Source organism: Lissotriton helveticus, chromosome 4_1, assembly GCF_964261635.1.
Source record: "Lissotriton helveticus chromosome 4_1, aLisHel1.1, whole genome shotgun sequence".
NCBI lineage: Eukaryota > Metazoa > Chordata > Amphibia > Caudata > Salamandridae > Lissotriton > Lissotriton helveticus.
The window spans coordinates 155,354,762-155,379,151 of NC_136063.1; the positions used below are offsets into that span (position 1 = coordinate 155,354,762).

The following is a 24,390-nucleotide window of genomic DNA, read 5'->3' on the forward strand; positions in this document are numbered from 1 at the left end:
TGCAATTATACATTTTGCAGCTTATAATCATTGCAATACATATGTTTGTAAGAGATGTCGCCACATAAAATTGACAGGTGGCCACTCCCCCTGCAACGCCTTAACAATTCATGTGAATAAGCAACATCCCTAGGTCATACCATTGCAAGTCTATGTCCCACTTTAAAAGATACCGCCATTTTGTGTACCACTTACTGACACCGCCATTTTCTGGATCCATGATTGTGTACCGACTCAGTGGATTGTATTCCTTCACAATCTTGAGTTGTGTATGTTGTGCATACCTGCGTTGGTCAGGGCATCATATGGCCCTCTCCAACTTCCACAAACGTTCAAGGACATTGCCACACTTCAGGTGGTGTGGGGGACAAGTGCCTGAAATTTCCTTTTCTTTTTCTCCAAGATCCAGCATTTGACTTGCAAATTTTTAGGGGCCGGATACACGTTTTGTGCTGGGAGATGAGAACCTGAAGCAAGGCTACCACCTGCCCACAATCCAAGGGTTGAGAGGGCAAAGCCCACAATGATTCACATGAATACTCTTAAGGTTACTACATTCTGCTTCCCAGAGGTTACCATGGACAAATCACCTGGTGTGAAGCGAATCATTATGATGGAAGACATTATAGGATTCATTGCGTTTGTTCTTGGAAAATAGATTGTATTTTGAATTGATATTGTAATGTTTCTCTTTTAGTACTGCGTTTTGTATACGAATAGATTCAAATGCATTTATTTGAAAACTATAACTTAACGTAATTAAAAAAGAGAATCATTAGCGCTCTTTTGCGAGATCCAACAGCTCAATGGTTTTTACTAATAAATCAAGTGTCACAAAATAGAGGTGTTTAAAGTTTATTTTTTATAATTATCTTTGTTCTGCGTTCCACGTCATTGCAGATTTTAGGGATCCTTCCAATTAAGTCAAAATAACATTCCAGAAGGATTGTGAAGAGCTGGGCTTTTGGCAAAACAAGTACTGGCAAATCTGCGGTTAGATTGAGTACCCACAAGAAACAGCATTACAAAAAGGTAAGTAACTTGTTTTTCTGATAGATACTTCTTTCCACAGAACCACCTTCCCAGGTGATGGGCCTGTGGAATGTCACAGATCAAAATGTCCCTCCTGCTGAACCTTGCTATCCAGCCAGTAGAAATTTGTGAACAGACACCCATGTATCTTCCTGGCAGATGTCCAAAACAGGTACTCCACACTCAAGTGGTAGCAGCCGTGCCTCTGATTGAATGAGCCCGTAGACCTTCCGGATGCTGTTTCTTAGCCAGTCCACAGCAGATCAAACCATAATCCACCTAGAGATGCTCTGTTTCTGCACTGCTTTGCCCTTCTCTGTCCCAGAGAACTCCACAAACCGCTGATCATCTGCGCAATGGTCCACTGCGTAATCAATATTAAAGCTCAGGGCTCACTTTGGGTCCAAGCAATGGACTCTCTGTTCGTCCAGGATGGATGTGGTGGGGCAAAGAACGCTGGCAGGGTACTAGACTGCTGTTATGAAAAGGCAGTACACCTTTTAGATAAAAAAAAAACTGTCTTCGTCCTCAGCACTATTTTGTGTGGAAAAAAGTGGTACAAGGTTACTGGACAGAGAATGCTTGTAACTTACTCACATGATGAGCTGACATGATTTCGATGAGGAACACTGTCTTCCAGGTTTCCCAACCTCCAAAGAGGAGCAGTGACCACCACCATACTTTCGTGAGAACCCAAGATTCACTGGTGAGACCAAAGGGCAGCACTGTATTTAGGGTTAACAATATAAGTGCTTGTGCCAACCTGAAACCACTGGTAAAGCCTCTGTGACTGCAGGCCGGGGATATAAAAATAGGCGTCCTGTAAGTTTAACGCCACCATCCAGTCACCTGTATCCAATGCAGACAGAACTTGGGCTAGGGTGAGCATCATGACATTCTCCTTTTTGAGGAAGAAGTTCAGAGGGTAAAGATCCATAATAGGACAAATTCCTCTGTTATTTTCAGCACCAGAATGTAACGGGAGAAGCAACCAGTCCCTACTTCTGAAGGCAGCACCTTCTCTTTGGCTCCCTTGTCCAAGACAGCCTGATGGTCCTCTGGAAGCTGTTGTGGTATAGGAGGAATGTATGGAGGAGTGGATAGAAATGTAGGACATATTCACCCTGGATGATTTGAAGCACTCATTTCACCCGTGGAGGTAATAACATAGTCGGCCGCCAATGTGCTGCCGAGGGCAACCTGAAGGGGTTTTGGGGCTGGGGGAGGTTGGGGGACTGGGTAGTGCATTGCCCCGCAGGACCTGGATGCTGTAGGCCAAATCCTAGACCTCAACCTATAAAGTATTGGGAGGTTTGCTGTTGTGGGGGTGTTTTTTGCTATTGCCTTTAGTGAATACCCCTTTTAAAACCTGAACAAGGGTGATATTGCTGGGGAATCAGCAGCATAGATGCTGAAAGTCCAAGGCAGCATGATGCAGCTTTGGTTGCTTTAAAGTGCTCCACGGCTAGCTGTCCAAGCGGCGAGGAGGGAATTTGCACCATTTAAAAAGCTGTAGATAGTTGAAAATATTCCTTACGCTATGCTCTACCCTGCACACCTGAGAATTGGATCTGAGGGAACTGCCAAGATTTACAATAACCCCATGGCGGTCATGAAACATACAAAATCCCTGAAGAAGAGACCATGAGATGCTGCAAGCGATCCTGACGAAGAGGAGTAGTGAGTACCAGTTCAGGACTGAATATTATTGACTGGCGGCTGCGGGTTGGCTGTGCCCCCGCGGCTGCGGGGATGGAAAAGGTCTGTAGGGGATGGCTCACTGTAATGAGGTAAAATACTAGTGACATCATATGTTGGCATCTCGGTGCCTGGGATACATCTCCTGGCAGTTGTAAGTGTACTGACTGGGTATGGATAGCCTGTTGGGCTCTGGACTCTTGTTGGGCTCTAGACTCTTGTTGGGCTCTGGACTCTTGTTGGACTGCAAGTTGATATAATGGACTCGTTCTGTCACCATCTTTGTTCAGTGGAGGCTGACTGCACTCTAGCGTTTCTCAATGGGTGGTTTGGGGGGGAACAAACGTTGCAGGTGCAGTGCAATACAAATGTAGTACATTTTCAAAATTATGTGTACCATTCCGGGGATCTTTAAGGGGGGGCCTGTGTGCCATGTTTTGAATATGCAGGTCTGGGTGGCACTGTTAAGTTAATAACATGGAATATACGCGGCCTAAACAACCCTAAGAAAATGTGCTAGCTTTTCTTGATAGGAATGATATACAGATGGCATTCCTCCAGGAAACGCACCTTACTGAGCATTCGGAATGCAATGTGGGGGCCCGCTGGGCCGGTGTGCAAGCAGCAACATCATATTAATCGTATCCTATGGGTATGCTGATGCTAGTTAAGAAGGGCACACAGTTCACTCTGCTCAAAACTGAGGCGGATGAGCATGGAAGTGTGCTACTGGTGCAGGGTAAGCTAGGTGGCATGACTGTCCTGTTTGCCAATACATATGGGCCAAATGTGGATGACCCAGCCTTCTATAATGATGTCTGGAGATGTTTCGGGTTGTTCCCCCCCTTCTGTTGTGATATAGGGTGGGGATCTGAATGTGTACCTGGACCCTCAGCCGGATCGGTCTGCCATCTCTATGAGAGAGGGTAAGCAGACCGCATGTGTACTTGCCGAGCTGATGGAGGCTGAGGGGATCGTGGATATCTGGCGGAGCCGCAATCCTGCTGGGAGGGAGGGGACTTTTGTGTCCTCTGTGCATGGGTCATGGTCAAGGCTGGACTACTGGCTGGTCTCGAAGGAAGTAGCCCCATGGACAGTGACTGCATCTGGCAAAAACGAGGTCTGATCATGCCCCCGTTCTTCTGGAACTGAATGTGCCCGCTCTTGCCAGACCTCTGTTCTAGTGGTGGCCACAGCCGTCGTCCCTGTTGGACCCTGTGTTCCGGACCACAATTGGAAATGCTATAACAATTTCTTTTCTTGAAAACGAAGGGCAGATTGATGAGGCAAGCCCTCTCTAGGAGGCTTTTAAGGTTACCATTAGGGGGGTATGTATCTGGATGTAAGCAGGTGTACTAAAGGCAATTTGGAATAGGCTACAGGGCCTGGGCGAGCAGATAAGTGCACTAGAACGAAGCTATGAACAGTGCCCCTCTACTACACTCACAGCACAAATTATTGATCTGGTGTCGGAATACAATCAGGATGCTGAACAGGAACTTCAACACAGGTCCAGGAGATGTAAGGCCAGTCCCTACGGAGAGGGTGGTAGGCCCAGCTGCTCTTTGGCGCATAAACTGGCGCTTCCAAAGGGACAAGAGCACATAGTAGAGATACTAAACAGTGACTCTATCCCGCAATTTACCACTCCTGATATCAGTAAGGTGTTCCTAGACTTCTTCTCAGATCTCTATGGGGAGAGCCAGAGGGCGAGCGATAGTGAGATCTCTAGCTGCTTGTAGAGCGTAGCACTTGAGTTTGTCTAATGGTCAGCGGGAATATCTAATACAACCCTTCACAGAAGAAGATGTTAGGGAGGCAATAACGGCATTGCCTAAAGGCAATGCGGCTAGGCTGGATGGGCTGCCTAGCGAGTTTTTATAAAACATACGCTGAGGCTTTGGCCCCGAGGATGCTGTAGGTATTCGCGGAGGCTTAAGAGAAGGTTGTCGAGCCCCCGTTTCTGAGGGAGGTACTTTTTGTAACATTGCTAAAGTCACACAAGGAACCCAATAGATCGAGTCGTACAGACCACTGTCCCTTACAAATACTGCTACAAACATATTGGTGAGAATCATTGCCAACAGAGTCGTACAGACCACTGTCCCTTACAAATACTGCTACAAACAAACATATTGGTGAGAATCATTGCCAACAGGCTTAAGCCCTTGGTCCCCAGTTGATACTCCTGGACCAGCCTGGATTTGTGCCTAAGCAATCAACCGTGCATAACTTACATACCATTTTTGCGGTACTGCTTCAGATGGATCCGGAGCTACCTGCCGCCGCGGCGCTCCTGGATGCGGCGAAAGCTTTTGATTCGCTTCAGTGGGGGTACATGTTTGTGGTCTTGCAGAGAATGGGGATGCTGCCATTTTTTCTGAAATGGGTGTGACTTTTGTACACTGGTCCGGTAGCCATAGTCCGAGTCAATGGATGGGTATCTTGCCCAATCACAATAAGCAGGGGCACTAGACAGGACAGCCCTCTCTCCCCAAAGCTCTTTTCATTGGCACGAGAACCATTGGTGTGTAATATTCGACAGCTCCATGCTGACGCCGCATTGGGATTCCGGCAGCACCCGCAAGCCATTTCATTGTATGCGGACGATATGAGGCTATATGGCCATGCATCTGGCACCTGTGCTTCGCAAGTATGTCCTGCTTGAGAGGCACTCGGGGTTGGGCATAAATTGGGCGAAGTCCACGGTATTCCCATTAACTGATTGCACTCAAGAAATTGTATTGGAGGACCCACTCACATGGTCCAATGAGCCTGTGAAATACCTGGGGGTTTGGGAGAATAGAGATACAGATAAGGTGCTCAGTTAAATTATGGGCGGGCAATAACAAAAATAATAGAACAAGTTACACGGTGGACCCGGCTCCCGTTGTCCCTAGCAGACTGAGTCGCAGTGGTAAAGATGACTCTTCCCCCCAAGCTTCTCTATCTTTTCATAAACATCCCGATAACCTTGAATATGGCACTTTTAAAAACATTACAGTCCTGTGTGTTGGCTCTCGTGTAGGCTGGAAGGTAGCCAAGGAGCAGCTGGAACACATTGACGCTGCCGTTTGAGCGGGGAGGGTGTGAGGCGCCGGACCTACGAATGTACTATTTGTGTACCTAGGAGCAACGAGCGCATTATTGATATTTTCCTCAGCGCCATCTGTCACATTTACCTGTGGAGGCGGACACTTCTTTCCCAACCCCGCTTACTGCAATGGTCCTACATAATGATAATGGGGTCCCAGGAAGGAGATTAACCCGGTTTCAAGCACTGTCAGGGCGTGGAGGGCCCTAGGTGCTCGTGTAGAGAGAGAGAGAGTATTTATATGCACCTGGATGCCAATTGCTGCGCCCTCGGGTATCTCAGCTGCTCGGGAAAGTGGGCATTAAATGTCATGCAAAATGCAGGTGTCCCTACGTTGGGGAACATGTACAGAAATGGTCTTTTTCTGACCCGGGAACATTTCCTGGCTGGTCAAGAATATACATCAATGCATGGATTTACATATACCAGACTATGCATGGCAGTGAGAACATTGTATCCTGAGTTCCCTCAATCGCAGATGATGTTGAAAGAATTACAGATCGTGTTGACTGTAGGGGAGAGCAAGGGACTGATCACTAAGTTGTACTGGGCTTCTCAGTGGGAACATTATGTGTCTAGTTCCCCATCCCTTGAGAAATGGAATAATGAGCTGGTGGACCCTATGGCCTGTGAGGATTGGGAGGCTTGTTGTGCACTGACCAGGAGATTGACTGCCAACTGTAACCTACGAATAATTCACGTTAAATACTTGCATCAGCTGTATTACACCCCGCCCAATTGATGAGATTTGGGCTAAGGGAGCATGCCAGGTGCGTCAGATGCGAGGCTGAGGGGGTGAACTTTGGGCACCTGGCCTGGAGAGACGTGCTGCTAATCATAACTTTTGGCTGAAAGTTACTCAGGTATTATCAGATATGATAATGGAAACAGTTGAATGTAAGCTGGAACTCTGCTTGTTGGGATCCCTGAAGAAGATAAAAGCCATGTAATAGATATATAGTTACTATCTCTATCTGTCGCAATGCATTGGGGGGGTAAAACTGTGCCAACCCTGGTAAAATGGATCAAAGATCTGGTGTATTGTAAAGAACAAATGGACATTTATGCTGAGGAGCTCCCAGAAGTGTCCAGACCTAAGGACTTTTGAACACCATTGACTGCGTACTTGATGGATCATCCTGACATGGTGTAAAATGCTTTTGAGTAACTGGCCTTTTTTAATGGTTGTACTGTTTTACAGGACCTCAGAGTGTTAAATTACCATGCATGTGATGGGAATGTACTGCAATGCTCTGCACACCTGGCTGTTTATTTAAAGTTGTAACAAGGAGGGATGGAATAAATACCTGTTTCCTTTGTATCATCCTGTTCTGTTGCAGCCTGTGCATCTATGTATGCTGCTATATGTAATGTGGTAATGCAATACCAAATTACGCCAAGAAAAGCCTGGTAGTCGTGCGCTTTATAAATATTTAAATTTCAATCTCAATCAATAAATAAATAAATACAATTCTAAAGTGGGCCACGGCTGAGTCTGCTTTGTTTCCGAAGAGATGGGGCCTCATAAAATGTATCCGTGATGCTTGGAAAGCACTTGAGAAGCCTATGGATCTTATCCATGTGTGGTGCTGAAGCTTCACCCTAATAGAATCTGCCCTATCCAAATAGCTGGTAGGTTCCAGGCTTGACCAGTGACATAATTTGCTGTGTCTTATCCATCTTGTACTATCTGTGCTAAATTGGCCCAGATGTAATCAGGAACTGCAGGCAAGATCTTGCTCAATATGTCCTACAATGCTTGGGAGGAACGTCCCAGGAGGCAACTCGAGTTAATGGATCTGAGGGCGAGGGTGGCAGAGAAGAACATTCTTTTCCCAAAGGTCTCCATGCGCTTAGATTCTCTGTTTGGAGGTGTGGTTGGGAATGAGTTAGTATTCAACCTGCTTTCAGATGCTTGTACTGCAAGACTCTCTGGTGCAGGATGATGGAAGAGGAAAGTTGGATCCCGGAAGGAGGCCTAGGTCACCTTGCAATCTGTTGATAGAGACATGATCCTGGTTTAGCCCAAGTGCCCACCAAGGTGTCGGTGAGGGCCCTGTTTAAAGACAGAAGCTGCACTGGGGAAGTCTACTCTGGCTGCAGAACTTTCGTAAGGATGTTTGTTTTCACCTCCACGTGAGGACAGGTGGAGGTTGAGGACTTCTGCAGCACTCCTGATGACCATTACAAAATAATGCAGATTCTTCTGTGTATGGTCCAGGTGCAGAGTTGAGAGCAGTGTTAGGAGATGTGTCAAAAGAGACCTCGAGAGGGTCCATCATTGACAGCTGATTATGGCAATTCTTTCAGGATTTAAAAGCTGTAGTTTTAGGGGGAGACATGTCCTTTGCACAACTGTTATGATTTAGGTGAAAAAGCAAGGGAGCTCACTTCGGATCCGGGTTGGAGGGCATGGAAAGAAAGGGACTGATGTCAACGCGAAGGGATGGCCATTATATGTGGGCCCTTCATCACTTCTGGGCGAGATGGATCTGAGATGGAGCTGCACGCCACCTACTGGCGCGCAAGGGAATTGCTGAGAAAATTGCTTTATCCAGTCTGGAGGTTGGGGGTAGTCAATAGGTGAGGAAATATAAATCTGAATAAAATATTTTTAAAAGCCTGCTGCAGTAAAAACAAAATGAATGCCTTCTGTATACCTTAGATGTATGAGATAAATAATTTATTGTTACGCTTTACTGCACTTTTGAGGTGTAAAACAGTCCTTCATGCATTGCAGTAGAAGCACTCTCCAATAGGAAAATAATATAACAACCAATAGAATGAAGTGGCAAGGAAATACTCCTCTTGGCAGAGCCAAAGCACACTGAATATTTTTAAGAATTAGCAACAATAGGTCTGCAGACAGAGGCACTGACAAGCTAGACCTAATGAGGCCTGTTATCTGATCAGTTGAGACAGCTGTAACGCACGTGTAAATAGGCCAAGGTGGAAAGCAAATATCCCCAAGCACCGCCTACTTGGACCCAACATTGACGCAGCCTGTGGTGTGTTCGATAACAATATCCTGCACACACACGAGTAAAGAACCATCATTATTTCCAGTGTTATATACATAAGAACATTAAGTAGATTGCTCTGTAGAGGCCTGTGCGAGGTTGACATCATCCAGGAGTAATCTTGGCAATTTTGGTAACGTTGCCTTATGCTTAATAAATGAAATTCCCAAACGTATGCCATCATGCCACATCACGAGTGCACGACAGCAACGCAAACAACCAGAACATGAGTGAGTGCTGTTTGTAGCGTCAGCGTTATTGCAATATTAATTTAGCGCAAAATGCATCCTTGCTTCGAAAACATAGCGCCAAATACTGTGGTTACACTTCATGTAATTTACATGTAATTGTACAAATTGTGCCTCCCCTACCTTTCCGACAGTAAAAAAATCCCTCTCACAACAGCGAAACAAATTATTTCGTTTCTGTTTTCATGGGAAACACCTTACAGTTACATGAAGTCGGATCTTTTGGGGGAAAGGCCTCTTTATGCTTTTTACAGGTCTCTGGCTGATCTTTTTGGCAATCAGTAATACTGTTCTCAGGGGCTTTCATCTCCGCTACCAAGTCTTGAACCTGAGAAAACACGCTCAACTCTTAGCTGCCGGAGTAGCCAGTAAACGATATAACATTATTTTGTAAATACACTGGCTCTCAGAATTATCATTATTGTAGAAGGTCTGACATTAACACAGACTATGAGAAAATCACGTGCGTAGGTATATTTCATCCCAGTGTTACCTCTAAAGCTTCTAGTCGGACGCCTGCCCAGTATTCATAATTGAGGCGTTATTCCCTTTTATTTATTACAAGTCCTGTATGGTATGAACCGGAGCCATCATGTCCCATAGCTCATTGCAGGTTCAGCATAGGTGTGCACAAATACGGATCATGATGGTACATATAGTGCTGCCGTCTGCACCAAGATGTGCTCAGAAGGTGATCATGTTTCCTAGTCTTCAGGGTCCAGCCTGATGAAGTTGTCTAGAACAACGGTTCTAAACCTGGGGTCTGCAAAACCCACTCGGTGTGTCCTCAACTCTTTAGAAAATAGGAGATTAATCAAGTATTTATACAAGAAAAGCAAAAATTTAACATTTTAAAGCACTCTGAATGTGAAGTTATTTGAAACTGGAGGCTAAATATTCGTAGGTATCATTCGTTAGTTTGATTCATGGAGGCAGCACAAGCACAGCAAACAGAATCTAGCATGGACAATTAGTGGCCTCCATTGAATCTCTGATATACTCTGATTAAGAGAGAGCACACACTAGGAGCAAAAACAAAGTGATACATTACAGCCTACCATATTGACTTCATCTTTTAGATATAAAGCTATGTTTTGAAAAGCTCCAATCTGCCCATTACATTTTTAATTTTTGTATATTTTGTGTTTGTGAATACATTTAATTTATTGGTGTATTTATTAGGTGTGTAGTTGTTTCCCTATTTTTGTGCACTGCTTTGAAGTTCACATTGTAGAAATTGGTTAGGCCGATGTACCCGGATTCCAGTAGTGATTCACTAGGGGTTCTTAGAAGCCAAAGTTTTAAGCACCCCAGGTCAGGCACCGGATTTCCTGACTGTGACAAACCATGGTGGCCCGTTGTAATTTAAAGCTCACGTTCATAAAGTAACACTAAATGGAGAGATCGGACTCTGTAGTGCAACAATCCCAATCCATGATTTACTTTTCAAGACGATATACCATATTCTCACAAACATTGCCTCTTGCAAGTGGTATTGTAAAAGCAGGGCTTTGGGCTCTCATGTGGAGCTGCTAAGTGATTGATTGGTCATAATAGAGGCAGAAAATGAAAGTCACAACTCTATCCACTTCGTGAAAAATCTTAATTGAGTGTTCTTGATTTCTTTTTTTAGGCAGGCGATTCCGTGTAGAGAGAGTCACACTTCAGAGAGCACAAGAACCACTGAAGAAGGTCCTTTTATTAATTGGATAGTTGTGAGAGTCTTCATATATAGACTTAGGAGCAATTGAAACCAATTGAAACAGGTTTCTCACCACTACAGGGAGCCAGTTGAGCAGAAACAGTATTGAGTAGCCTGGTCAGATCTTGTGGTCCAAGATATTAACCAACCACAGCGCTAACAACTCATTTTAAGGGTGAAAGGTGAGTTTTCAGGATGGCCACCCAGACGAAGAAACCATAGTCAAGCCTTGAGATGACTATAGGTTGTATCATGGGTTTGAAGCCATCAGCTGGCATGAGTGATGTCATTTCATGGCAGACTCGAATGAACACCTGCTTCTTCTTACCCCAAGATCATACAACTTATAAACACAGTACATCTGCCTCCTTGTGTATTCAGTGACAGATTGATACAATAGCACTGCATACCACTTTTATTTTGTAACATGTAGACCATTATAGGCTTATCCAATTTTCACATCTTTCTAAGCTACTACATAGCAGACACAACATGATAAAAAAAAAAGTGAAAGGCAATATTGAGCACAGAAAACAATCCAACCATTTCTAGACCCTTTGTTGGAAATACCCCATTTTGTAGGGTACCACCTAAAAATGTTTGCCTTCTTCCTCCCCTTTTTGCTGAATTTGTTTTTCTTGGCTGTGGGGCTCTGTGAACTTTACCACTTCAAACCAGTGCTGGTGCTCTTTCCTTAAACTTGTTAGCATTGGCTTATACCAAATTGGCATCTTTCATTTACGTATTCATCTCTAGCACAGCGGGACTACATGTGTCCAGGGCCTGTAAATGAAATGCTACAGTGGGCCAGCAGCACTGATTGTCCCACCCACTTAGGTAGCCCTTTAAACATGTCTCAGGCCTGCCACTGCAGAGCCTGTGTGTGCAGTTTAGCCTGCCCTTTCGACCTGCTAAAATAAACCTTTCTCCAGGCCCAACTCTTTCTTTTTAGGTCCCGCCTGAGCAAGCGCTTGCGCTGGGCTGGCGAGACATTTAGTGAGTGGGCTTTAGAAATCCGACCTCAAGCTTTTAGTTGTGGCCTAAAGCTTGGGATTATGCGCGCGGGCACAACAGCCATCAGTCTTTCCTATCTCTTCCTCATTAAGCGTCATGCGCCATCTGGCTTTGCTTGTCATGGCTCATTAAACTTTCAGGGTGCCACTCGATCACTTTCAAGGCTGAGCGGCTCTCTTACTGTGTGTTATTGAGGATTTACCCGAGGCTCGTAGTGCTCTATTCTACGACACACCCAAGCGCTTCATCGCCCCTCTCCCTTCCCCAGAGGGCGTATCGCGGCCACGGGTCTTGTTGCTCCTTCTCTCTGGCTCCCTTTGTGGCGATACAAGAGAAAGCTTGAAACACCAGATATACAAATGCCTAGTGTTACAGCACGAACTTGTCGGACATGAGATTGTGCCAAAGATTACAGCACTTCATTGCAGCTTGAGTGTACATAGATGGGTCACGTTACAGCACAGACTCGCGAGAAGAGAATGTCGACATGTAAAGCTTACAATGAAGCAAAAAAAAAAAAACATTCGCGTTTCTGATCTGACAGCAAGCTTCAGCCATTCTTTTCCTTGCAAACGTATGGTCTACCTACTAATACAACCAACAGTTTTGTGCAAAGAGAAACATTTTTCAAGTACAACGCATCTTTTTTGACAGAGCATAATGTGAATCAATGGAACAACATTGCTCTACATTCGAGTAAAGCTGTATGCAGGCAGCTTGAAACACTTATGCCTCTCCGCCGCATGTTCCCCTTTCGTACGACTTCCCTCTCACCCCGGCTTTCTCCTAGGTGCAAAGGCCCGGGCTGCTCACCTGCGGCATCCTTGGATTTGCTCATCTTAATTTCACCCTCTGGCTTGGGGAGCAGCCTTCAAATCACCCCGCGTTTAGTCAACAAGCATGCTGGGGCCAGCGTACACGACCCTTGACGTAGCGCTTATTCCCCGCCATTTTAGGAGCGGAATAATTACACACGGGCCCACTCTTGAGACATATCACTTTCAGGTTGCAAGTCTGCGGTAGACATTCGTGGGCTTGTTTATTGGCTGTTCACCGGAGGTGACGGTATCGCGCTCATCCCACCCAGCTCCCCCCCGCACGTTGCGAGAATCTAATACTTTAGAAGGTAAGGCAAAGGAGGTGGCCATTTTATAACTGTTAGTTTGTCATTGATCTTGATATAGCAAGGTGGCAAAACAAAATTTTGTTTACCCCTTTTGAAATCAATGTTCCATAACGTTAACATTTACTAATGGAGTGATGTGGTGAATTAATCAACAATAGTATAAGATGCACACACATGCACACGTGGGAATACTAATCTTGCCTGCATGAAGCAATATAATTAACTAATTTGTATTGTTTTTGTGTTGTGAACTAATGCACAGCTTAAAAATAAATAAACGCAATATGAATGTGCTTATTGTACACGTTATTGTGCTAGAAAGTTGTCGGATATGTAAGTATAAAATGCATTTATGTGGCTTACCTGCTAGGTAATAACTAATAGGGAAACATTAGTACGGTGGGAGGTAAACAGAAGGGCTTTAGTTCCATATTTAACATGAATTTGTGTTTGTTTCTATGATAGTTCCAAAAGTGGCCTCTGAGGCCTAGTGAAAACATGGCTGCTCTGGTAAACTGCGAGCAAATGCTGGAATGCGCATGCGTGCTCAAAGCCTGCAAGCGAGAGTGAACTGCCTGTGCTCGGATGGGAAGTTCAAAGCTACCGTGCCCTGGAAGTCAGAATGGTTGCCAAAACATGGACAGTCGAGTGTTCTGAACGTGGGAAAGTAATGCGAAGTTACAAGTCAAGGAAGTGACCAGTCCAAAGACTGTCCCAAACAATACCCCTTTATTAAAATGCTGATTCACCATGAAGATGATGTTGTAATGGTGAGGAAATGCTCACCCATCCCAAATTTGTCCAATCAGAACCCGAATTGGGGATGTTAGATACTTTTTAGATAGATTAAGTTAGGAAATTAGTGTATAAAAACCCCTGATTTTGCTTAGAGAGGGTCGCTCTTTCGATTTCATCTCGAAGTGCTGTCGGATTGCAGATCGATTCCTGGATGTAAGATACTTTGATTTATTTCTTGTTTGCTTTGCAGGACTGATGGATAAGATGAGGGCGTTAGTTAGGGATGTTAGGAGAGAATGAATTTGGAACTATCTATTCTTTGCTAAACTTTTAACTGATTTCTAAATAAATGACTATTTTCTGAGCACTAAATAAAAATGAGCATTCTGAAATAAAGTTTAAGATTTTACTGAATGAAGAATTAAGTAATGCCTAAATGTCAGACATATTAAAGTTTTGCTTTTTATAAAATTAGGAAAATGGAATATTAAAGCTGGTCTTGTAATTTTTCCTACGCCTGATTTTCTTTCTAGCAGATCCATTGCCACTATGGTGGTGTGTCTGAATAAAATTCATGTTTGTTAAAACCATGGTAAATCGTATAAAACTATAGGTGTAAATAATAACCGGTTAAATAGGTTTAGACACTACGCCAAATGTCACAGCATTACTCCTTTGTGTTTCACCAATCCTTGAAGCCGAATTAAGTGAACAGAGTAACTGTGCAGTGTTATGGGCCCCACTGACAAATGAATGTGTGTTTGGAGGTTTCAGGGAAATGGGGATGCTGATTAGAAATGATTTTTGGAGTTCCGCTGTAGCAATCTGTTAAGTTATTATATGGTTCAGGCTCACTGATACTTTATTTTTTTGTCCAAATCGAACATTTTATTTTTAGAATAATCATAGCTGCCACGGTTTCAGATTGCTGTGTGTGACAGTTCCACAATTTCAGTGTAATTACGAGTGTCATTTTAACGACTATGAGTGACACTTTCTCGTGAGCAAAATTAAGGAATGAAGACGGGGTAAACATATAAATATTAGAAATGTACACCAATTTGAGCAACGAGAAACTCTAAGAAGCTCTAACAAGCATTGGCAAAGCCAATAGGTCTCGCCTTCCAGACCTTACAAGTGTTTAGCCATGCAACAGTTAATGTTGTTGCACCAAGGATATTGTGCTGCATTACTAAATACTTATAAGTTCCCAAAGGCAAGACCTGTTGGCTATGCCAATCCTTGTTATTACATGTAAGTCACCCCTAGGGTAGGCCTTGGACAGCCCAAGGGCAGAGTGCAGTGTACTTAAAAAGTTGGGCATGTACCTGTGAGCTGTACATGTCCTGGTGGTGGAAAACCCATAAACTACTGCAAGATCTATCTCTCCCATAGTTTAACATTGGAGTTACCGTATTACAACTTCTAAGTCTAATTTTCAAATGGGAAGATATAACTGGTTCAAGTTTAGTGGCTCTGGAATCCTAATTTAAAATCCTAACATGGTAAAGACAAATTCTAAATTACAATTCTGAAAATGCCCCTTTTAGACAGTGTTTTAGCCATTTGGTGCCTGGAGCTGGTCTCTGACCACATGACTGGATATAGTTGGCAATTGGGCTTTGTGTATTCCTCCTAGACAGCCATACACAATGGGAGCTTAGGTATGTCTCAAGGGGCAGGATGAGAAGGAGGAGCTGGACACAGCCTTACTTACACCTGAATAGGCTGTGTCCTGTCCACACATAAAGAGCTGCATACCTCCCGGTAGTGAGTCTGAAGCCATGATAAAAGAAAGAACATGTGTGCACTTCAAAGGCATGTCTTTGAAGACTCCCTCACTTAGTAGACCTCAGACACCACCACTTAGTACACTTCTCGACCTGTAGATACTCTGCTAGGCAGAAGGACAGCTGTGCTGCTGAAGGACTGCAACTATTCTGGACTGCTGTGCTGATCTATTGCCCTCTTGCCTGAGTGAGTAGGACTGGACCTGCATTACTTGACCTCAGAACCCAAAGTGGCATCCAGAGCTTGTTGGCTGGCCTCCTGATCTGAAGCCTCAGGGACATAACAGGCTTCTAACTCTTGCACTAAGACTCTGTCATCTGTGAGTCTACTCTGTCAAGTGGCGCCACCCACTCCTGGACCCTTGGAAGTGGGCCCAAGATGCTTACCAGTGGTACTGACACATCTTCTCTGCTGAGCATCGCATCTCTGGGCAGAACCAACGCATCGCCACTCATTCAGCAGTTGTCCCAATTTATGGGTGGAGGCGACAATGCAAGTCTTTTGGGAAGGGTCCAATCCATTATTGGACCCATCCCAAAAGACTTGCATTGTCGCCTCCACCCATAAATTGGGACCGACATATCGCCTTCGTAACCACCGCTGTGCAACGCTTTTTCCTGTGAAAGTTCCTTGCATTGCTTGTTGACTTCAGCCTTGCACGTACTTCTTGAAAACCAGGTCTGTGCAAATAGGTATATCTAAAATAAAAGCCACTCAAACGTTACTTTAGGAAGCATACAAGCCACTTAAAAAAATAATGATGGCCCAAACCTCATGGTAGCCCGTGTCGAGAATTTAGCTAATTTTAGCTGCACGTATAATAAACTGCGATAGACAGACATCAATTTGATGTTCCTTTGGGTTACTTGGCTCAGAACGGACCAGCCATGAATTTTAACAAAAGATACATTTTTGAGTTAGACCTTACAAAATAGATGTTCGTGGATGCTCAAATGCTGCGGATGATGTGATAGGTACAGGGAAGGAGGTTCCTTTGCGGTCAGGATAAAATATATATATATATTTTTTTTTTTTAAAAGAACATTTGCTAGTAAAGGAATCCTACCTGGTGAGCAGACCAAAGGGCAGCCAGATCTCTTTTTTGGAAATACAATCCTTAGTAGGAAAGCACTGATTTAGAAGAAAATGACAAAGGACTGTGTACGACACATCCGACTCACACAAGACGTGAGCGGGTGGCCATTTTAGTAGATTGGGTAAAGGTCCATTACTGAAAACTGAAGGAAGTAGTTTGACAGTATGGGGACAGCCGTTTTAATGGGAATTGATCGGTTAATCAGGTACTTACAGAGTTGCGGTTGCAGGATTAGGAATTTATTTTTGGCATTAAATAAGAGTTGGTTTGTAAACTAATTCTTTGAAGAGAATAAGCTGTTGGTTTGAATTCAGAATTGACCCATAACTTGTAAACAGATGGCAGAGAAAAGTGATCTATGCAGTAAGGATGTGCCTTTGGAAGATAAGATAAGTGTATGTTGCAAAAATGTACACACCATTTGGATATAAGAATAGACAGGAAGTTGGAGATTTTGTTACAAGAAAAGAGAATGATGTCTGGGTAAGAAAGGTTTGGTTGGCAGGGGAAGGTTCCCAGAGTGAGAAAGGAGTAAAAGTGAACATGAAACAAAATAGCGTGTTGCTTGCATCCGAATCTCAGCATGTGCAAGAAAAGTCCGGGGAACCAGGCGGTCTTTCAGGGACAGTGCTGCCCTCCTTCCCTGAAGCATGCACCCTGCTTGGTAGTCGTTACTCCTGCCTGGTGCTTGACACCCATCAACGCGTGGTCTTGGTGCGGAGAAAAGCGGCTACAGCCATCAGGGAACGCTGCAAAAAGATCCTACCGACGTCTGAAGATGTGAGGCACCTGCGGAGGTCGGTTTTGATTCCTGATCGCTGCGAGCAGTATGGCATCTGACTTGGCTGCCTCGGAAGGTGGAAGCATACCGCATTAAGATGGCGGCGCGAGGCCCGCGGTGATGGGCCCCCTTCGTGGATTCCCGCTGCAGTGAGGATGCCGTTTCCCCCTAGTGACACACCGGACCTGTTCTAAGGTACCGCTTGGCAAAGGGGTGCTATCGGCGGCAAAACTGGCTCGGCAGGACATTTCTCCCTTCGCCTCTGCCTGACCCTAATATGGCGGGCGCATTTACTTCACCGATACTCCCGTTTTGTGCGCTAGCATTGACTGCTTCTTCCAGGTTGGGGGGCCCACCGCATGAGGCAATTGGCGTCCTGCTGTCTCCATTCTCTTGAGAACTGATGCATATGGCCTGATTTCTTGAGACCACCTATCTCATTTCAGCTTTGTTGTGGCCCTGTGTGTACACCATCCCCGCTGGGAGATCCAAGGCTGCAAACTCATCTCGGCTGAAACATCCCACACTGGCGACTTTGGCAGCCCCGGTGGGGCTTCTTTCCTTCCCCTTGGGATCTGCTCCATACTCATCGCTGCCATCTGACTTCCTCAGCGGCGCCGCTCTGAGAACTCCATTGCCACACTTCCGATGCCCTCAGGTTGGCCGCCGATGAATCGGACTGAGTGTTAAAGATTGAACGGATTTGTTAGCATGAGCTGAAAGCCATTTTGTATTTGTGGCAGCCATCTTGTTTGCCGTGTGCTGCCATGTGCTCTGTCCTCCCTCAGTGTTGACTGCTCTTGTAATCTGCCAAGAAACAAACTATATTTAGCATCTTCCACCTTAGCACATGCTCAGAAGAGCCTAGCTAGTAGAATGCACCTGCTCATCTTGTAGAACTGTCAGGCTATTTTTGCTGCTGTATGGAGAAGTATCTCCCCTCCCACTTTGTTAAGCAAGCAGATCTTGCTTGCCCATATCAGGCATTTTGTATGCTTACATGAGCCAGGACTGCCCCTTGGTCTTATGCTGACTATGTAACCCTAAGCATATATAAGGCCCCAGTTTTCTGTACTCCTTAATCTGCCTCATTCATTTGCTAAGGCTTCTGTGAGACGTAGTCTCCCTCATTTGAGGTTAATAAAGATGTTACTTTTATATTTCAGCTTCTATGCCAATTTCTTCTTTGTTGGTTTAAAAGGACCAAGTATCAGTGGGACCCCTGAGAAGGTTTCTATGTTCTACAAATGGCGCTCCAACGTGGACCTCATCAGAGAAGTGGCTATCTACGGAGTGATCTTGTCAGGAGACAGAAATCTACTGTGGAGGACAGGACAGGACTCTACTAAGGAGGTACTCTGTGCACGGAGATTCTAGGTATTCTCTGTCTCTGCAGCCCAGTATATTTCTGATCTTCCTGATTTTAATCCTCCACATGATGTCACTCCTGACTGAGAAACTTTTTGGCGTGAGTATTCAAAAAAAGACCGTTAGGTCATTCAGAACTTGGCAGTTAGAATTTGGACAACCATTTGATTGGTAAGAGTCGTTCTGCAGCACTTGCTGTTGGTTTTGAGGCCTTGGATTGGTACGGTAGTTTAGTAACGCTTACTGTGGCTTTGGAATTTGTGTTGGCCAACTTTGGATTTGTATGGGATAGATATACGAATTGCAATTTGTGTAGGCAGGTAATGAGGAGATTTTTCTATTTGTATTTGTTTAAACAGCACAACGTACGAAGAGTACCTTAAGCGCTACTTTGATTATAATTTTTGCATATTTTGCAATATTTTTGGCATGCCTGTTTGAAGCACACATCGAATAATGTGTTGCTTTTTGGAGGTACCATAGTGAGATGTGAAGTGAATTCGCCGGCTCCCTTGAGGGAATACCTAAATAGGTTTAGGTATAAAAACATATTTCTTCCTTGGTGATTCTGTATCCCCATGGAATTCAAATATGGACATAATACAAACAAGGATCCTTTTCTGCGCACGTTTACAAATAGAGATATGCAGAGCGATTTTTTGGTGTTCTGCCAGACAAAGCTAGTGAATTGACTGCATTTTGGCTTCTTGAAAATAAAACAGTCTGTTGGGCTGTTTGTTTTCAGTCTTTTGGAATACTATTGAGAAGCTCTTCTTGTAAATATGACTTACAACTAGTATTTACAAATGGTTTGGTTTAACCTCTTCAGTGCTACGCGAATTTCGCTGCAGTGCTGAAGGGTCATAAATCACATTGACTCATGACGGAAATGTTCCGTCATCAGCACCGGAGCACCGACGCTGATGACGGAACCGTTCCGTCATGAGCATGGAAGGGGTTAAAAACAGTCTGTGGGCTGTCCTTTGTTTCTGTCTTAAGTGTTGCTCTGTGGGTTAAATGTGTGTTTAAATGTCTATGTGGTTTGTGGTTTTCACATTAGTGATACTTCTGTAAGTAAATAGTGATTGCGCTCTTTGTGTAAGGATTGCTAGCCTTAAGCGCACTGTATTAGGTGATTCTGAGTGTATGACCCCTTCTGTAAATGTCTGGAATGAGCTCAATGTGTGTGTTTGTGTTTTTGTGCTGTCATCAGTCTGTTATGCAAAATGTCACTTAATTACTATTAAATACAAATCCAGAAATGAACCATATGATATGCTAAATAACTGTATGTTACTATTAAATTGATAAGAGTAAGCAACTATGCACATGTACAAACTGCTAATGCTTAAAAGATAAAATTAGAATTCACATTCAATAGGAATAAAATAGGCCTCAAAAACTAAATTGCGTGTTTTGTAATAAATAAACATTTGCCTGAGATACATTGTATTATATATAAACAGGCAAACACATCATCTTAGTAAACTGGATGTTGTTGAACTAAAACACATATTATAGAACATGCATTGAAATGCCTCAGTTTTAAATAGACAGTCACCGTGCTTCCATTTCAACACTAAAAAAAGCTTTACAACAGCTGTGTTTTAACTGCTGAACAGCAGCTGTTGTTTTGATTGTCGGCCACGGAGAGACAGGAATGTTGACTCAGCCAGGATTTTGTCACTACAGAACATGGTGTAAAACCCTGCATTTCAGACTGCTGTTTTAAAAAGTTACAAAAATCAGTTTCATTATTTTAGATAACAGGAACACATTTAAAGTAAGGATTTCCTTTTCTAAAGCCTTTTTACATAAGCATATTTGAAAGAATGACTGTCCTTTAAAAAAAAAAGTGCCGCAAAATGTTTCATGTTTCAAGTTAGGCTTCTGTGTTTAGGCTTATGAATGAAATATGATCGGCAAGGAATGAAGCTTACTTTTCCTATGTGGAATTATCAAAATGATTGGTTTTATTAAATATTTTTTTTTATTATTAATTATGAAAAAAGTATTTAAAAAATAAGTGCTTTTAAATTCATTTTTTAATATGTATAAAGCTTAATACTCATACTGTGACCTCCAGCATTAAAATTTAATTTAAGTTGTGTTGTACCGCATAATGAGGATATTTGCATATGAAATTTCACTCTGCGCAGGCGTAAAAAACTCATTTTTATAAAGCGTATAAATGATATTTCTGATGCCCAAATCTCTGGGATTTGTAGAGAACATTCTGAGGATGACTATTATGCAAAGAAATTATAGGATATTCATTTTTAAGTGCCCCAAATATCAAAGTCGAAATTGGGCAAAATTCACTATTTAAACAGCATTTTTTCCATTCAGAGCCGCTTTTAAAGTGCCTTAGGCTTCAGTAAATGCATACATTTAGGTATAATACAAACAGCTGACTTCTATATTGTTAGACAAGTATATTGCACACTGCTTACAATTGAACATATGTATAAAAACCAGCAGAAGTTATTAAACTGACAAACAGAGGAATGTGTCAGCTTTCTGTTTTCAGGGTGACTTTGAATAGGGAAAGCTGCATTGAAAATTGGCACACAGAATAGGACAGCTGGGAAGAGTTAAAAGTCAGTTCTATATTTAGAAGCCTGGCAGGGCTACCAGAGCAAGGTCTGCTTTGACATTTTGACATCTGAAACTTTTTGAAAGACAAGATGGCTGCGCAGGGAAAGAAGGAGGAGTTGTGCTTATTTTTTGTTGGCAAAAGCAAGTTTTTATGCACTCATATGAATATACCACAATACAATTGTATATGTGAGCTTGGCCATATATACAGCACTAATGCTTTTAGTTTGGTGCTTACTAGGGCTGAGCCAATGGGATTTAGTTTGAATTCATTCGCCTTCATGTTTCACTTGTACATTTGCTAAAAGGGTTTGGGGTTTGGGTATTCATGTTTTGTAGTTCTCTCAAATGTGCTATCTACGTCCTATAACTTTGTTTATGCCCAGTTGCTACAAGTAGGGGTTGATACAGGGCTCGATGAATCATAAAAAATGCTCTAGACCTGCAGGTCTAGTAAACTACAAAATCTCCTCGACCTAACTTAAATGAACTTGACCTCAACTCTGAAAACTGAGCAAATGTGACAAGTTAACAAGACTTAAAAGCATTTTTATTGTTCATTTACTTTGTGAGCAATAAAGATGCCTTTAAATCTTCCTATCTTGTCACATTTCCTCTGCTTTCAGAGGCAGAGGTCAAGTGTCAAGTTTGTATTCCTTAAAATAGCTCGTCCTTAATCAATCTCACTCGCAAATGCGAGCGGTCGAGTGAATTTGTCGAGCCCTGTGATAGTGTTGACAGAAGTGAAACCTGTTTCAGGTTTCCTACTGTCAAAATGGGGGAAGGAGGCTAGCTCCTCTACAAATTAAGGCTAGGCAATATGTATGTTGCTCTCTCCTTTTCTCAATTTTATTTTTAGCCTGTCTAAATTGTCTGTGAAATAGCAATGAGACACTTAATTGGCTATTCAGTAATACTGTTTTAAACATTGTTAGCATTAATAAAATGAATAAAAATATATGTTATGTTACTGCCCATCCTGTTTGATGAAATTATGGCAGGATAAGTAGTCTAGATTGTTGTTCCCTTATTTGACCTTTAAGGGGAGCTAGATGTGGGTAGTTTTTGTTCTAAAATTCTAAGGTGATAACACCATTATTGTATGTTATCCCATGCTACATAGTTTTGCAAGGGCATTGCTAGTTTTTTATTAGCTAGTCTGTGTAAATAAACTGACAGTCCTTATTAGAGCTGATGTTGCATAGTTTGGATCATGAAAAGTAGAACGCAGGGAAGATGCCCATGTGATCCTTAGCAAAACATTTTTTGAAGGAAATGTTATTTTATAGATAAGAAACTCCTGTTAAATTAGTAGTTTTAGATTTTCCTGCTGCTCCTATAACATGAGCATGGTCCTAAGCATACAACGTAGGTGCTTTTATTAAGAAGAAATCATTTTAGAAGTGTCTGCAGTCCTGTACAAGTAATGTAAAGCTTATGAGCAAAAGTGTAGAACATTTCCTTTTTTTGAGGGTTTTCAAATTAGTACACAGGAATACGCCAATGTAAGGATTTAGAGTATGTCTGTGTTGTTTTTCTCTTTTCCTCACAATTTAGTAAATGAATACAGACTTCCTTGGCTGCTTGGGATTGGGTGATGTATTACTCTTATATAACACTACCGTAGATTGGGGGTCTAGAGGGATGATAGACTAATAGGTGTACGTTCCCTCAAGTAAACTCAATACAAATATAGAACACCTGAAGTCTAGGACGTGTATGTAAGCCAATGTTTTAGTGCCTCTCTCAAACGCAAAGCCACAAGCGTAAACTAACTGGGGGAGACATCCCTTAAGGATAAGAACCCTGCCATGCTTCATCATATGGGTCCTCCTTACCAGTGTGGAAAATCTAGTCACCACTGGGAGCTACTACTTCGGTGTTTAAGGAAGGAGCTCAGAGATGTTTTATCAGGTAAGGAACAGGATGATAATCCCATATGTGAGATGAAAGGTGTAGTAAGGTATGCAGCGCTGTATAAAGAGTGGGTAGGTGAGATTAAAACTGCCTAAGTGGGGGGAGGAGCCAAGATGGCGATCGGACTGGAAGCTTAGGCTCCCGGCTCCGCAAGCCTCCGAGCCCCGCACGGAAATCCTGGTCATGATCCTATGATTGCGCTGCAGCGGGGTGACGGTGAAAGTGCGCACACATCGCTCGCGCGATCCCGAAGTCTCTGCCAGCCCGCTAGCCGGAGAAATCCACGAAGTAAATTGACGGCCTTCACGACCCTGGAACCGGGACCTCGACCGCAAAACATGGCCGGGTGCTGACTCATCAACAGCGGCCAGATGGGCCTGGGCGGAGTCGGTTCTCCGAGACACAGTAGCCACCGAGGGAATTTTTTTGCAGGAGCTCTGATTGTCACACGACACGGCCGGAGTGCATCCTCGAGGTGAGGGCTCAGTGGAAATACTGTCTAACTTCGGAGCGCGGAAGGTGAGCTGTGTTGGCTCTGTCTTCTATTCCGCCCGGTTTTCGCGGGCCGCTCCCGAATTTGCCGCTGGCGCCGAATCGGAGAGAGGATGGCCATTACCAGCGGCCGTTCCTTGGACGTATGCTTTGAAGCCCCCCGGGATTCGGATTGTGGGCTATCCAAGCCGGACTCGTCCCTGCCCTGCCTTCATTCTCCCTGCGAGGTGGAAATGCCTGGGGGCTGCCTGAACGAGATGAAATACAATATCCTGTTTACCGAAGTGCTGCGTGATGGGGAGTGCGAGTTACCGAGTAGCGCTGTGATATGGGAAATACAGCCTACGCCGTCTTGCGGTGACATTCTTGCTGCTCTTGGTGACTTACAGTCCGTTTGGGAAGACGGTTCCCGAGCGTTGGGAGGAAAGCTTGACGATATTGCACTCACACTGGGGCGATTGCGCCCGGATGGCTCCCAGGTGCGCGAAGATTTGCCCCTAACTGTCTTTGAGGGGGATACTGTGGTTGCCCATGGGTGCGGAGGGGAAGGGAGGATCCCGGACTGTGTTGGTACCTGTGGACAGATGTCCGTATGCCTCTACTACACTGAAGGGTTCCTTTCTCAGCAGAGGACGGTGGCCTCGTCCATTGTATCGCCACTAATGGCCCGGACAT

The 24,390-nt window shown here is 43.8% G+C and overlaps 1 protein-coding gene across 1 annotated transcript in view; it reads right to left on the minus strand.

Moving 5' to 3' along the window:
• The window catches only part of LOC144828452 (ranBP-type and C3HC4-type zinc finger-containing protein 1-like), a 540,072-nt gene that overhangs the window by 163,670 nt on the left and 352,012 nt on the right, over nt 1–24,390 (minus strand). The gene's annotated exons all lie outside the window — the stretch shown is intronic.